Source organism: Vombatus ursinus, unplaced genomic scaffold, assembly GCF_900497805.2.
Source record: "Vombatus ursinus unplaced genomic scaffold, bare-nosed wombat genome assembly UNPS02014872.1, whole genome shotgun sequence".
Taxonomy (NCBI): Eukaryota; Metazoa; Chordata; class Mammalia; order Diprotodontia; family Vombatidae; genus Vombatus; species Vombatus ursinus.
In genome coordinates, this window is record NW_020954650.1 from 8,953,080 (window position 1) to 8,968,809 (window position 15,730).

Consider the following 15,730-nt stretch of genomic DNA (forward strand, 5'->3'; position numbering starts at 1 on the left):
GGTCACATAGCTAGTAAGTGTCTGAAGCCAGATTTGAATTTAGATCTTCCTGACTCCAGGCCTAGCATTCTGTCCACATGCTTGCTGATGGTTTGTTGTTGGGTCAAATGACCCAACAACAAACCATCAGCAAGCATGATCTCTAATAAGGATAAGTTAGAAGCCTTCCCAATAAAATAAAAGGTGAAACAAAATGTCCATTATCACCATTATTATTCAATATTGTACAAGAAATGCATATAACAATAAGAGAAGAAAAATAAATTGAAGGAATTGGAATGGAAAATGAGGAAAGAAAACTATCATTCTTTTCAGATAATATGATAGAATATTTAAAGAATCCAATAGAATCAACTAAAAAGCTAGTAGAAAAGATTAACAACTTCAGCAAAGTTGCAGGATATAAAATAAATCCATATAAATCATCAGCATTTGTATATATTGCCAACAAAGTCCAACAGGAGGAGATAGAAAGAGAAATTCCATTTAAAATAAATTCAGACAATATGAAATACTTGGCAGTCTACCCATCAAGACAAACCCAGAAATTGTATGACCACAAATTACAAAACACTTTCACACACATAAAGACAGATCTAAACAATTAGAGAAGTATTGATTACTCATGTATAGGTTGAGTAATATAATAAAAATGACAGTTCTCCCTAAATTAACTTACTTATTCAGTGTCATACCATGCAAATTACAAAAAAAAAATTTTAGAGAGCTAGAAAAAATAATAGTAAAATTTATCTAGAAAAAGAAAAAGTCAAGAATATCAATGAAAAAAAGACCTAGCTGTACCAGATCTCAAACTGTATTTCTCTCAAGCGTGAAATCTGAAATAACTGAGGAAACAAAAGTCTAAGCCAGGGATGGGGAACCTGCAGCCTTGAGGCCACATGTGGCCCTCTAGGTCCTCAAGTGTGGCCCTTTGACTGAATCCAAATTTCACAGAACAAATCCCCTTAATAAAAAGATTTGTTCTGTAAAACTTGGTCAAAAGACCACACTTGACTTGGAAGCCACATGTGATCTTGAAGTCACAGGTTGCTCACTCCTGGTCTAAGCTTCAGAGTATATTGATTTATTAACAATGTCTGCCAATTGCATAACAAATCAGGACCAGGCCTCCTCAGCTTGGCACTGGATCCCGAATACAGGGGGAGACAGATTGTTATGGATTAAAAACGAATAATCAAATAAGAACAATTAATTAAAACAATTAATAGGATATGAACCAGGATACAAAATTAGGTAGTCTGATTTCCAATTAGTGGAAAGATTATGGATGTTCCAAGTTGAGAGGGGTAGAGCAAATGTGTAGTTTCCTGAAATCAGAAATAGAGGTATCCCATTCTCCCCAAGTGTCTGTATTCAATCAAACAAACATGAAAACAGTAACTGATTGACCAACATGGGACCAATTTTCAAATAAGACATATGGGTTACTTGAGCTATATAATTATGAGAAAACACCTTGCATCAATCTTTAGATCTGACTGGGTTTCTGGTCAGCATAACCATGGTCCTTAGTTAAGGGTCTCTAAGCAACAGGTAGAGGCGCTTCAGCTTCTCAGTCACGCATGGTGAGGTTCAAACAATGCAATAAAGTTTTCACACAATTCCTATAACTGAATAAAGTTTTCTTAAAAGACAAAAATTGGACTAGACCCATAATTGAATAGAAAGGGAACTGAGCTAGATCCAGAATTGAATCACAAGATGGAGTTAATATGGTTCACTTAATTCCCACAATTTCCTCATTACAAAGCAGTAATCATCAAAACAATCCAATACTGGCTAAGAAATAGAGTAATATATCAGTGGAATAGATTAAGTACACAATATACAGTAGTAAATGACCATACTCTAGTGTTCTAGTGTTCAACAAACCTGAAGATCCAAGCTTTTGGAACAAGAACTCACTATTTGACAACAATTGTTGGGAAAACTGAAAAGCAGTTTGGCAGAAACTAGGTATAGATCAACCTCTCACATTGTGTATTAAGGTATAGTCAAAATAGGTTCATGATTTAGACATAAAGGGTGGTATCATAGGCAAATTAGGGGAGTGTGGAAAATTTTACCTGTCAAACGTATGGATAAAGGCATAATTTACAACTAACCAAGAGATAGAGACCATTGCAAGATGTAAAATAGATAATTTTGATTGTTTTAAATTAAAAAAATTTTGCACAAACAAAACCAATGCATCCAAGATTAGAAGGAAAGTGGGAAAGAAAAAAATATTTTACAACATGTTTCTCTGATTAAAAAAAATCTCATTTCTTGAGTATATGGACAACTGAGTCAAATTTATAAAAATGAATTATTCCCCAGTTGATTAATGGTCAAAGGATATGAACAAGTAGTGTTCAGAAGAAGAAATAAAATTTAACTGGTCATGTGAAAAAATGTTATAAATTACTATTGACTAGAGAAACACAAATTAAAACAGCTCTGAGGTATCACTTCACACCTATCAGATTTGCTAATATGATGGAAAAGGAAAATGACAAATGTTTGAGAGGATGTAGGAAAATAGGGACACTATAATGCACTGTTGGTAGAATTGTGAACTGGTCTAACCATTCTGGAGAGCAATTTGGAACCATGGCCAAAAGGATATAAAACTGTGCATACCTTTTGACCCAGAAGTACCCCTGCTAGATCTGTATCCCAAAGAGATATAAGGAAAAAGACTTATATACACAAAAAAAAATTGCAGTTCTTTTTGTGGTGGCAAAGAATTGGAAATTGAGGGAATGCTCATCAGTTAGGAGAATGGCTACACAAGTTATGATATATGAATCTGATGGAATACTATTCTGCTATGAGAAATGACAAGCAAAATTTTTTTGGAAAAACCTGGGAAGACTTGCATGAACTGATGCAAAGTGAAATGAGCAGAACCAGAACATTGTAAATAGTAACAGCAATTACAATGATCAATTGAGAATGACTTAGCTCTTCTCAGCAATACATTCATCCAAAACAATTCCAAAGGACTTACAACGAAATATGCTATCCACCCCTGTTAAGGAACTGATAGAATCTGAATTGAAGCATACTTTTTTTTAAACTTTCTTTATTTTCTTGGGTTTTTCTTGTCCGCATTTTCTTTTGCAATATGGCTAATCTGGAAATGTTTTGCATGACTGCACACATATAGTCTATAGAGGGAGAGAATTTGGAACTGAAAAATTTTTTAAATGAATGTTTAAAAAAATTGCGTGTTATTGAGGAAAAAATTTTAAAAGAATTAGTTTGCAATTTGCACATTTTTTTCTGTATCACAAATTAGATGTCATGTTTCTCTCATATAATCAAAGGATGTTGCAATGTGGACGAGTTTAGAATTCTAAACAGGAAAAAAATGATTTAAAAATGAAAAACCCAGGAATTCACGTTCTGCCTAACACAAAGTTCAATTTGGGTTCACAACAGTCTAAATTTAGGGAAATGAGTCCTTCCACACCTCATTACAGGGGCTTTCCTTACTCAGATAAGAAAGGGTACAGAAACCTATTTTGCCCAAACTGCTTCAGATAATTTTGGACAGCCTAAAGCTATCCAAGATATGATTTGAACAATTCAGTGCAGAGAGGAAGTGTGCTTACAAAAGAGAAGCAAGTTGCATGTCATCAACTCTGAACACGTTTTGCTCTGATGAACTTGGCCCTATGTAATTGTCAGCATAGAGTTAAACAGGAAATTTCAAAAATAGTCTCTTCTCTGTCTGTATATCAGTACCAGTCATGGTATTCTGCTCTAGGGTTGAAAGTAATACTTTTTATGAAATATGAAATCAACTGGATTAATGTGATTCATGCTCATCAACTTGAAATATTAGAAAGACTTCATGGAAAATGAGGCACACCACATTTTCTGAAATGAAGACTACAGTAGTGTCAAATTAAGAGACTCTTCAAACAGTTGACTCTTACAAGGTCATTTCCTGGGTAAAGTGTTTTGAGGAATAAGCAACTGTCAATGTTTTCTGAGTTTAAAGAAGCTCCATGTTAAGACGAAGGTAAGCAGATTGAGTTTTCATTTTTTTTACATCATTAATTGGGGATGTTAAGGATTGCCCATAATTTGTATGAGTAGTTCTGCATGTGTGGAAGTAGGGGAGTTGTGTTTGGAAGAGGTGATAGAAGAAGTAGATTAGAGAAATGGTATATGAAGGGGAAAGTTCAGTCTTTATTTAGGGGTGCATTAAAAGGGACCTCAAAATTACCAAAAGTGTCAAAGCATTGGAATTGATAAATAATTTAGCTAAGGATTTTGCAATGGTCTCTGAGTTGTCACTAAGTCACTAGGCACATTTCTTTATTGTTTTTAATAAACTGGTCCACCTGAAGCCAGGTATAAGCTGTACACATTCTCTGAAGAGAAACAAATGAAGTGAACAAAATTTAAACAAAGGTTGGAAAGAAGACACAAGCATCTCACCTCAGTGATATCTAATCTGAGACCAAAACTCCCTGTAATAGCTTTGTTTAGAAATCTGTGTCATGTATGTCCCTTTATCAGTTGTAGGATTCCAAAAGGATCCAAATAGGCACACAGCACAGGTAACTGAGGTCCTAGTTTTACAATTTATAATATAAAAAAGGAACTACGTGCATGGATTTGGGTCCGTCTTGGGTTGTTGAAACAGAACTCTTATGACTTCTATTTTTCCAGAATCATGTTTTTGTTTTTCTATATTGTTGTTGATTTTTAATGTATATCTTTTTTTAATATAAGTCTTCAAGTAGTTAGAGGTATGTAAAGTTTCTTTTTTTTTTAGAAATGTTTTAGCAATGATCTTAAAAAAAAATCTCTGTCTTCCCTATTGTCCATCCCTATTCCTTCAACACAATCTTTAACAAAGAAATAAATTTAAGCAAAACAAATCTGACACACATATTTGAATATATTATATATGTCAGCTACACACACACACACACACACACACACATATATATGCTTCATTCTGTAATTAAAGCCCTCCTCCTCTATGCTGAGAGGTGAGATATAATTCCAAGAGCCATCAAAGCAGACTTCTGTAGATATCATGTCAGCTGGTCAAAAACCCTATTTCAACTGAGCCCTTACTGTAATGTTCAAAAAATATTCACTAAATGACTGTTGACAAGTTTTACTATTTTTTTTAAACAAATGAAAGAAATCCTTCTCCAGTTCTTTATTTTGATTGTCATTCTTGATCTAACTTCTGGTTTAGAAGTTTAAAGGCTATACAAATATGAGTTCCTCTTAAAAGTCAGCTCAGTGTTCTTATGTTGTAGGAAGAGCATTGGACCTGGAGTCAGGGGAAAGTTGGAATTTTAATTCCACCTCTGACATTTATTAATTCTATTATTTAACTTCTCTGAGTCTCAGGTTTTTTATATGTAGAATGAGGGTGGTAATACGTGTCATACTTATATGACAGAGTTATTGTGAGGATCAAATAGAATAATACAGGACATCCCCAAAGTCTTAATGACATTTTTATCTATTAAAGCTTAACACTGCACTAAGATTTTGGGGGCACTGTATATAGAAAAAGGGCTTTCCAAACTTTAAATTGTACATGTTTGCTGTTATATTATTCTCTCAAAAGTTTTATATATAAAAAGTGCTGCTTGGATATAGTTGTTATTCATCCTTCATTCTCAAAAAAGACAAGTGACATCAGAAAGGTGATGTCTTGACTTGCAAGTGAATTGGATTTAAGTGAAGCAGGGCTGCACAAAGTCATCAACCTCACTTTCTCCTCCAGAGTTATCGGAGTCCAGCGTCAAGACATAGATCAAGAAGACTGCCAATGACCCTGGATGCAGTGGGAGACATTGGTCTTTTAAACCAAGGTCTTTCCCAGGTCTCAGTTTGTCTGTGGCAATACCCATTTAATAATTAAGGCTAGGTAAGAATTGAGGCAAAAGATGGCCTAGTTTGCCTTCATAAAAGAATCAATCTGCTTGTATATAGTAGTGCATGATAGAAAGGCAATTAAATTCTAGAACTCTGTAAGGAGTATATGTTTATCCCAAAGCCTGAATTATTTACATGGCATTTGCCATAAATCTGGGGTCTGCTATCTAAGAATAAAGAGCTGGGTGGAGAAATCAGGAGGAAGAAGTAGGTGGCAATATAGTAGTTTGTACTTTTAATATTCTTAACCTGATATCTACTCTGAACATGACTGAAAGTGACATATTTATTATTTTATCCTTAAAGAAATGAAAAAGTGAAACATGGTAGACCAAAGAACACAATCCAGAGCCTATTCAATAAGTTTGAGAATCCTATGTTATGGTTTTTATGTTGAATGACTAATTTTGTTTAACCTAACACAACTGAACCAGTATATTGATGTTTTCACTGTTATGTAAAGAAAACTCTAAGCACCAAGTGATTTCCTGGTTATGGGTAACCAAAGAAGCCTAAGAAGTTTATTTAAAGATATAAAGATTTACAGCTTTGAGGTCTTGTACAGAAAGCACTTCCCATATCTAGGCTTCAGTGTTCTCATGTGTAAAGGTAAAGAGTGGAGCATTCCATCAATCTATGATTCTAAAAAAAGAATAATTCAATAAATAAATGCCAAAGGCCTGTTAGATGGGGGCTTTCTCAGGGGTGCTGCTGTTTGGTCATCATGCACTAGTTGCAACCATTGTCTAAGCACCTCAGTTCTAGTATTGCCAGTTTCAATTCAGTTTCTGATGGTTTATCTTGCCCTCACTCAGGTTGTCCTCTGGGAATTTCAGAATTCAACTGGTTTTGTCCTCACTTAGTATAAAGAAACGGCTCATGTATTTCATTAAAATGGCACTCAGATCCCATGTAAGATGTAAGCTGACAAAATATTGGATATAAGCCAGGCCTTATTTAACATAAAAAAGCCACCAAAATACCCAAGACCATAAACAGTGAAGCTCATCTGGTGGGTTCCTTCAAGGTCATTTCAGACCACCCTAACCATTAGAGAAAGTACTTCAGTTGTTAGGGAGCCAAGCAACCCTTTATTTCCCTCTGGAGAACCTCTGCTTCCCCAAGAACTCGTGGTCCTCTAGACATTATACTATCCTGAGAAGGGTGACCCTTTGACAAGAAAGAACATGGCATTTCTAAAGAGCCAACCAATACTCCTGGGAGTCCCAAATGTCATCAGGATGTACACAGTTACATGACTCAGAGTCAAGTCCGTTCTGTTCTTCCACACTGTGACCTCCTGCTCTGTTGATTCATCTTCCCCTTCATATCTTCATCTAGCAATGGAAGCCCCTCTCCTTCTGTGTGTCCATATAACTCCTATTCCTCTATGCCTATAGTACCCTGAAGGGCCACATGATTGCACAGATGCACAGGCATCTCTTAGAGCCCATGTCTGTGTGTAAGCCCCCATCTCCTTTCCCTCTGTATTTCCCTGTCTTTTAAAGGTCAAGTCCAAGGATATAGCTTAAGTGTTCAAATTATGCATAAACTTGAGTCAGTGAAGATCTGTGTAAATCAATGAGTACTCTTAAGAAGGGTAGATTATTCCTAGTATAGAGAATTTATACCCTGTCAAGGAGTATCAAAAGGGTTGAAAAGATTACTTGCCTTATTCTGAGGAATATACCTTTATGGTGATTCTGTGGATGTGTCAACATACAAATCAGAGGAAGGGCCTGAATTCTGTTAAAAGGAGGGAAAGATAGATAGATAGACAGATAGACAGACAGACAGACAGACAGACAGATAGATAGATAGATAGATAGATAGATTGATAGATGGATGGATGGAGGGGTAGATGTTGAGTTTAATATGGCAGCTGGTTATATTATTAACAATTTATCCCACTGTCTATATGTTTATTTATTGCCTATTTATACTTTCATTAAAATTTTACCTGGATACCTCATTGTGGCATGAAAATGGCCCTTATTTCTCAAAAGTCCTTGTCAGTAAGCATAAGGTCTGAGAAGTCCTACCAAGCTAGAAAGGTACTGCACAACCTGCAGCACCCCCCCCCACCCCACACACACACCCTAACACTTAGAGCCCTTGGGCCACTTGCAGCATGCCAGAGGATTTCAGGCAGCCCCAGAAAAACATAAAGGAAAACATCCTTTGTATGCAGAGGAAATTCTTTGGAGTACAGCAAGCACCCCTGGGGCCCTACGCATAAGCCACCTGCAGGATGCTGGTTGTGCAGGCCTGGCTTAAAGTATGACTTAAGTGAGGGCCTGGACACTAAGAGATTCATGATAAAACTACCTGTATAACAATAATATTCATTCTACTTTATAGAAATGGTAGGATAGTATATTGGAAAGAATCTAGGCCTAGGAGAGTCAATATCTCTAAAGCCTACTCTTGGTTCTGACCTATCTCTCATTGTAACTGAGGCAAGTCAAATCAAAATATAATTTAGAACCAAAAAGTATCTTAGTGGTAAAATTCTTCCATTTTACAGACAAATGAAACTGAGTCCCAGAGCAACAGAGTGACTTGTCCACAACTAATATTAGTAGCCAGCATTTATATAGTGCTTCAAGGTTTTCATAGAGCTTTACAAATATTATCTCATTTGATCCTCACAACAACCCTGGGAGATAAGTTGCTATTATTATCCTCATTTTGTGCCTGAGGAAACTGAGGCAGACCAAAGTCAAGTAATTTGCCCATAGGTAGTAAGTGTCTGAGGTGGGATATGAATTCAGGTCTTCTTGATTTCAGATCCAGTGCCATATCCACTACACCACTTAGCTGCCTCTAATTTTTGAAAAAAAGATCGTTTGAGATCATGGTCTGAAATATGAAGATGAGTGTGGACTTTTATTGCACAACTTCAGAAATGTTGTCTGAGGGAACCTCTCATTTCCTACTAGACTCAGAGGAAAATTGGCAAAAGCCCAAACACTTAGGCTTTTTCTTCATTTTCTTGGATGATTCTACAACCAGTCTTATATTCTGCTTTTCTGGCTAAATTGCCAGTTACTATCTCTATTAAGAAGATGGAGCAACTTCAATAATTGTGCACCTTTGAAAATGCATATCTTACAAGGGGATCCCTTGGAAACTATACTAGAAGGTGTTTGAAAAGATATTCTGTTAAAGAATATGCTAAATTTGAACCAAACACAAAGGTTATCTGGTTTCTTTGTCGCTTAGCTAGGTGGGTGCCTGATGTGGTATGGGCCCAAGCCAGACCTTTGCCTCTCACCCCACAAAGAATTTGGGTCCCATTTGTCTACAAGCCTTAGAAAACCCTTAAACTTTCTTTGACCTCACTCTAGTCTCAAATGGTTACCTGAGGCTATACCTCATTCAATGGATTTTCCTTATCGACTCTCCCTATCTCCCTTTGAAAACCTAATGAAGCTTAGTCTTTGACCGTGTTATATTTCCCACCTTTTATCTTATCCAGACCCCATTCAAATCTCTTCCCTCTAGTTCCTTTCACTATCTATTCCCATTGTCTATTCAAATTCCCATCGGAATTCTCCCTAAACTCACCCCAGTTTCAGGATCTTTCCCCCAGCCTTTCCTCTGAACGTTCAAAATTATTTGAGTGTATATAAGATCCATGCTGGCCCCCATTTAAACGCTGAGATTTCCTCATGCCTGCTCCTTCTTAGGGGCATCACTAATGTTCAGATTCCTTGAGAGTCTAGCCTGCATGGCCCATCCCTAATAAACCTTGTCTTTGACTGAAAAAAAGCTTGGGTCGAATTCTTTCGGGCAGGACCTGCGTGTCATGATCTCGGGGTCTCAGCAGCCCTAAACCTCTAGACCTTATCAGTGCCTATTGTACTTGGGTTACTCATGCTTTCCACTGTGTTTTTGAGGGACTCTTAAGATCTCTAGCAATTCTCATGCTGCACTAATTTTAGGTAATTATGGACAATTGAGAGGGGAAAAAAGATGTTTTAGTTAGTCTTATTCATGTCACACAAACTGAAACCTGGGAAAGATAGCTTAATAGCTATCTTTTTAATAGCTTAAAAAAGGCCAAGGTTCCCCACTGCATCCAGAGCCATCGCCAGTCATCCTGACCTATGTCTTGCCACTGGACACCAATGACTCTGGAGGAGAGAGTGAGGCTGATGATGACTTTGCACAACCCTGCCTCATTTAAATCCAATTCACTTTCAAGTCAAAACATCACGTTACTGATGTCATTGATTGTCTTTGAGAATGAAGGACAAACAAAAACAACAACAACAGTAATAGAGTGGGCCCCACATGTGTGGAGAGGACCACATATGTGTCAAGGAGGACTGTTGTTGCATGTGTGGCTTGAAGGGAGACAGAATAGATATCTCCCTTCCCCAAGGGAGACTTTTACTCCTGCCAGGAGGGGGGAAGCAAGAGGTTGGGGCTGAAAGCCACCATACTGAGAGAGAGTACTGGACTAGGGAACTTGCAACAGGAATGATGCTAAAGCTTATATAGGGAAAGTATGCAACTATACTAATCAGGTGATAACATACAACTACATCATTCACTACTGGAAACCGCAGGAAGGTGGGGAAGAGAGGGTTACTAAACAGTATATTTTTGGTCTGTTATGTCTGTAACAAGATAGTTTTAGGAGTTGAAGTCTATAGCTTCACCTGTGCATTGTATATGGTAACTGTGGGCATCAGTACTTGATAGTTCTATTGATACAAAATAGTACAAGGGAAATTCTACAGAAGTCAGCTTTTTCTTGTAATAGAAAGAGATAGTTTGCCTCACTGGGCACACTCATGAGTTATTGCCAGAGATAGGGTACTTGGGCTGGAGGGAAACTTTCAGGGATAGTGTTTCTGAGGCCAGGGAGAAATTGGGATCTAAGCACAGGCACCCAAGCACCCCGTCATAAAGAGCCACTGGCCACTGAAGATCTTTTGAGCAAGGTATTAATGTAATCAGATCTATGCAATGGCATGAAGGATGGCTTGGGGCTAGAGAGTGGGGGTGGGGTGGGGTAGAGTGGAGGGTAGGCAGAGAGTAAAGGGGAGAAAACCTTCCTATTAGGAAGCCATTATAGTGATCTATGTGAGTATTAATATGGACCTTTACCATGGTGGTGACTGAGAAAAGACAAGAGAGCTCAGATGTAAGAAATGATGTGGAACTTAATTCAGGGGATATGGTCATTGGATATAAAAGGTGAAAGAGAGGAAAGAGGCAAATCAGTTAGTCAATCAACATGCATCTGTTAATATTGTGATGTAAGAAATGAAGGGAATGATTTCAGAAAAATCTAGGAAGACATGCATGAACTGATTGAAAACAAAGTAAGCAAAATCAGCACAATTTATGTGATAATAATAATATTGTAAAGACAAACAACTTTGAAAGACTTAGGAATTCTGATCGATACAATACAATTCCAGAGGACTCATGATAAAACATGCTATCCCCATTATGATAGAGAGGTGCTGGACTTTGAGTATACAAAAAGACTTTTTTTTTTAACATGGCCAGTGCATGGCCAGATATGTTTTGCTTAACTGGACCTATTTGTAACTAGGCTTTTATTTTTCTTGTTTTCTCAATGGATAGGCAGAGAGGTGGGAGTGAGAGATTTATTTTTTTAATTTTTATCATTTATTTTTCAAAATAAAATAAAATAAAATTTAATTAAAAATAAACCAAGCATTTGTTAAAATCCTACCATCTTCCAGGCACTGAGCTAGACACTGGGGATACAAAGACAAAAACTAATTAGTCTGTCCACTTAAGGAACTTGTATTCTATCAGAAAGATAATACCAGGCAGTAGGTAAAACATTTATTAAATACTTACTATGTGCCAGAGCTTGTCCTAAGTGCTGGGGATACAAAGAAAGGAAAAACCTGTCCCTTTCCTCAAGTAGCTGTAAATAACTATATTTATAACTTTACTTAAATTAGCATGTGTAAATAACTAAGTACATATGAGATCTATACAGAGTAAAAGGAAGTTAATCTTAGAGGAGAGGCCACTAGGAGCTGGAGGTATTGGCAAAAAGCCTCTTGCAGCAAGGGGGATTTAAGTTGAGACTCAAAGGAAGCCCAGGGAACTAAAAGGTGATAGTGATGTGGCAGATCATTGTACATGAGGAGAATGGTCAATGACAAGGCACAGAGATAGGAGATGGAGTATTGTAGACAAGGAGAAGCAAATGGGTCAAGGTAGTTGAATTATAGAGTGTGTGGAGGGAGTAAAGTATGAGAAGAATGAAAAGGTAGGAAGGGTCTAGGTTATGAAGAGTTTTAAATAACAGCAAATCTAACATTTGGTCCTGTAGGTAATAAAGGGTTACTGAGATTTATTGTGTATGGAAGGGGGGGTGCCATGGTCAAACCATGGCTTTTGAAAAATGGCTTTGGCAGCTGAGTGAAAGATGGATTGGAATGAGGAGAGACCTGAAATAAGAAGACCACCTAGGAGGCTATTTCAAAAGTCCAGGCAAGAGGTGAGAAGAAGGGACTGAATTAGAGTGGTGGCTGTGTATGTGAAGAAAAATGTATGTATGTATATATATATATATGTATATATGTGTATATAATATACATATCATAGATGTAAAAATAGAAATGACAAGATTTAGCAATGTATTGGATACATAGAGTGAGTAAGAGTGAGGAATTGATGATAACACTATAGCTTCAAGCCAGAGTGACCAGAAAGATGGTGGGGTCTTGATAACAATAGAGTAGTTGAGAAAGAGGGTTATTGAGTTCTGCTTTAGATACATTGAAATTGAAATATCTACAGGACATCCAGTTCTAGATGTCCAAAATGAAACTGGTAATGTAGGATTACAACTAAGAAGAAAGACTAGTGCTATATTGAACTCATGGGAGCTAATGAGAATTAGTTATCTGACCAAGTGAGATAGTATAAGTGGAAAAGAGAAGGAAGTCTAGGACAAAGTCTTGGGGGACACTCATGGTTAATGGATGTGACGTAGATGAAGAACCAACAAAAGAATATTAGAAGAAGCAGTCAGATAGTTAGGAAGAGAACCAAGAGAGAGCAGCATCACAAAAACTCTAAGAGGAGAAGTTCAAAAAACAGTGTCAAATGCTTCAGAGATAAAGAAGAATGAGGACTGAGAAAAGGCTGTTAGATTCAGCAATTAAGTGACCATTGGTAACTTTGAAAAGAGCAATTTTGGTTGCATTATGAGACTGGAAACCAGACCATATAGAGTTAAGAAGAGAGTGAGAAGAAAGTGAAGGCACCTATTGTTGTAGACCTTCTCAAGGAGTTTAGACAAGAAGGAGAGATGTGGGATAATAGCTAGTGGGGATGGATGGATCAAGTGAGGATTTTCTCAGGTTGGGGAATACATGGGCACATTTTTAGGAAGTACAGAAGCAGCCAGTAGACAGGGAGAGATTGAAGATAAGTAGATGAGAGATATCAAAAGCCAGATTGCTGATGTTTTTAAAGACAGTGAGAGGAAAGGAAGTGGAAACACCTAATGTAGACTGCATTTTTAAGTTTATTCAAGAAAGGAAGAAGAGATACAGAACAACAGAATCATATAATAATACCTATGGAACTTATACTAAATAATTGCAAGGTAATTTTGGGAGGGAGAGTATTAGCCATTGAAGTCATCAGGAAAGCCTTCATATAGAAAGTGGCAGTCAAACTGAGTCATGAGGGAAACAAAGTATTCTATGAGGTGGAGTTGAGGAAGGAAAGCATTCTGAGCACATGAGATAGCTGGCCTGAAGGCATAGAGACAGAAGTTAGTGTTGTGTGTCAGCACAGCATTGTCAAATTTGCTTGGACCACAGAGTGAAGGAAGGGGAGTTACATATAGTAAAGCTGATAGAGTTGCAAAAGGCTTTCAATGTCAAACAGAAGAGTTTATACTTGCTCCTTGAGACAATAGGTCACCACTACAGCTTATTGAGTAACAGTGACATAGCCAGATCTGCACTTCGGAAAAATCAGTGATGATTTTCCTCATCATCGATTGGTAACTGTATAAAGGATGCATTAGAGTGGGAAGAGACTTAAGGCAGGGAGACTAATGAAGGTGCTATTGTAATAGTATGGGCAAGAGAAGATGAGGATCTGAACTGGGGTCATGGCTATGGAGTTTTCAAAAAGAGGCCAGATGCAAAAGATGAGAAAGTTGAAACAAAATTCACAAATTGATTGGTCATGGGGAGTTAAGGAGAGTGAGAAGTTGAGTATAACACTCACGTTGTGAATCAAGGAGACTAGCAGGATGGTGATGCCTTCAACAGAAGGAGAAGTTCAGAAGAGAAGTAAATTTTGGTGAAAGATAATGAGTTCTGTTTTGGATAGGTTAAGTTTGAAATATCAATGGGACATATAGTTTAAAATATCTAATGCACAGTCTAATGCAAGACTGGAGAGAGGAGACTAAGGCTGGATATATGGATCTGGGAGTCATCTGCATTGAGATGATGATTAAGCTCATTAAGTCACCAAATGAAAGTTTGTCAGAGAGAAGAGAAGAGGGCCCAGAACCTAGCCTTAAGGTACACTGGCAGCCAGGGCCTATGATATGGATGATGAACCAGCAAAGGAGACTAAAAAGGTGGTCAAAAAGGTAGAAGAACTAAGAGAGAACAGGGTCAAGAAAAGCCAGAGAGGAGAGAGTATAGGAGAAGGTAGTCAGTCGTGTCAAATAGTGCAAAGAGGTAAAGAAGAGTAAGAACTGAAAAAAGTGCATCAGATTTGGTAATTAAAAGGTTATTGATAAATTTGGAGAAGTTTCAGTTGAGTAGTGAGGTTGGGAATTAGAAAGCAAAGAGTTGACAAATGAGGAAAGAGGAAAGAAAAAAAGAGGAAAAAACCACAGACAATCAATGTAGACAACTTTTTTCCCAGGTATGTGGAAGCAAAAGAGAGGACACATATGGAATAACAGCTTGAGGTGATGGCAGTATCTTAGGAGGGTTTTTTAAGTTTTGGAATAGACTTGGGAGTGGAAAAGAATCATTAGATAGGGGGAGAATGAGATTGAAAATTATGGAGGGTGGTTGTTTGAGGGGCTAATCTAATGGAGAAGAAAAGAAGAGATGTGACCAAAAAGCACATGTACAATAATTGGCCTTGGTTGGGAAAAAAGGGCTACCTCTTTATGAGAGTTTGGGGGTGAAGGAGGAAAGAATGAGATATAATATCAAGAAGTTTTGAGATATAGAGATGGGCAGAAGAGGGAGCTCACAGCCAATGGCTTCTATTTTCTCAAGTAAAGCCAAAGCTGAGCTTTTCAGTGAAGAAAATGGGGGGGGGGGGAAGAGGTGTAGGAGATTTGGGGATAGGAGAAAGTTTGGAACAGTATTAGTGGGGAGTAGGATGGAGAATCAATTAGGGAAGAATAGAAGGATTGCCTTGCTAAAGTGAGGACCTGGTTGAAATTAGATAATATAAATTTGTAGTAGATTCAGTAAGCTCAGTCTTATGGCTTTCTCTAGGTCTGTTCAGCAGCATGTGAGTAGGTTTGGCTTTTAAAACCCTTCACAACCTGGCCCCCTCCCATTTTTCCAGTCTTCTTACACCTTATTCTCTCCACACTTTATCTCCCAACTGTGCATTTTCACTGCCTGTCTTATATACCTGGAATTTACTCCTTTCATCTCTGTCTCCTGACTTTCCTGGCTTCCTTCAGATCTCAAATCCCACCTGCTACAAGAAACTTTAACCAGTTGCCCTTAATGTTAATGCCCTCCCTCTGAGATTTTCTTCAATTTATCTTAATATGTCTGTTTTACATAGTTGTTTG

The 15,730-nt window shown here is 37.5% G+C and overlaps 1 protein-coding gene across 2 annotated transcripts in view; it reads left to right on the forward strand.

Moving 5' to 3' along the window:
- Positions 1-3,758: 3,758 nt before the first annotated feature.
- P2RY8 (P2Y receptor family member 8) overlaps positions 3,759-15,730 on the forward strand; it is a 76,127-nt gene continuing 64,155 nt past the window's right edge. For both annotated transcript variants that reach the window (XM_027842394.1, XM_027842398.1), the window contains exon 1: positions 3,759-4,036. The gene's annotated coding sequence lies outside the window, so the exon portion shown is untranslated. The remainder of the gene's footprint in view (positions 4,037-15,730) is intronic.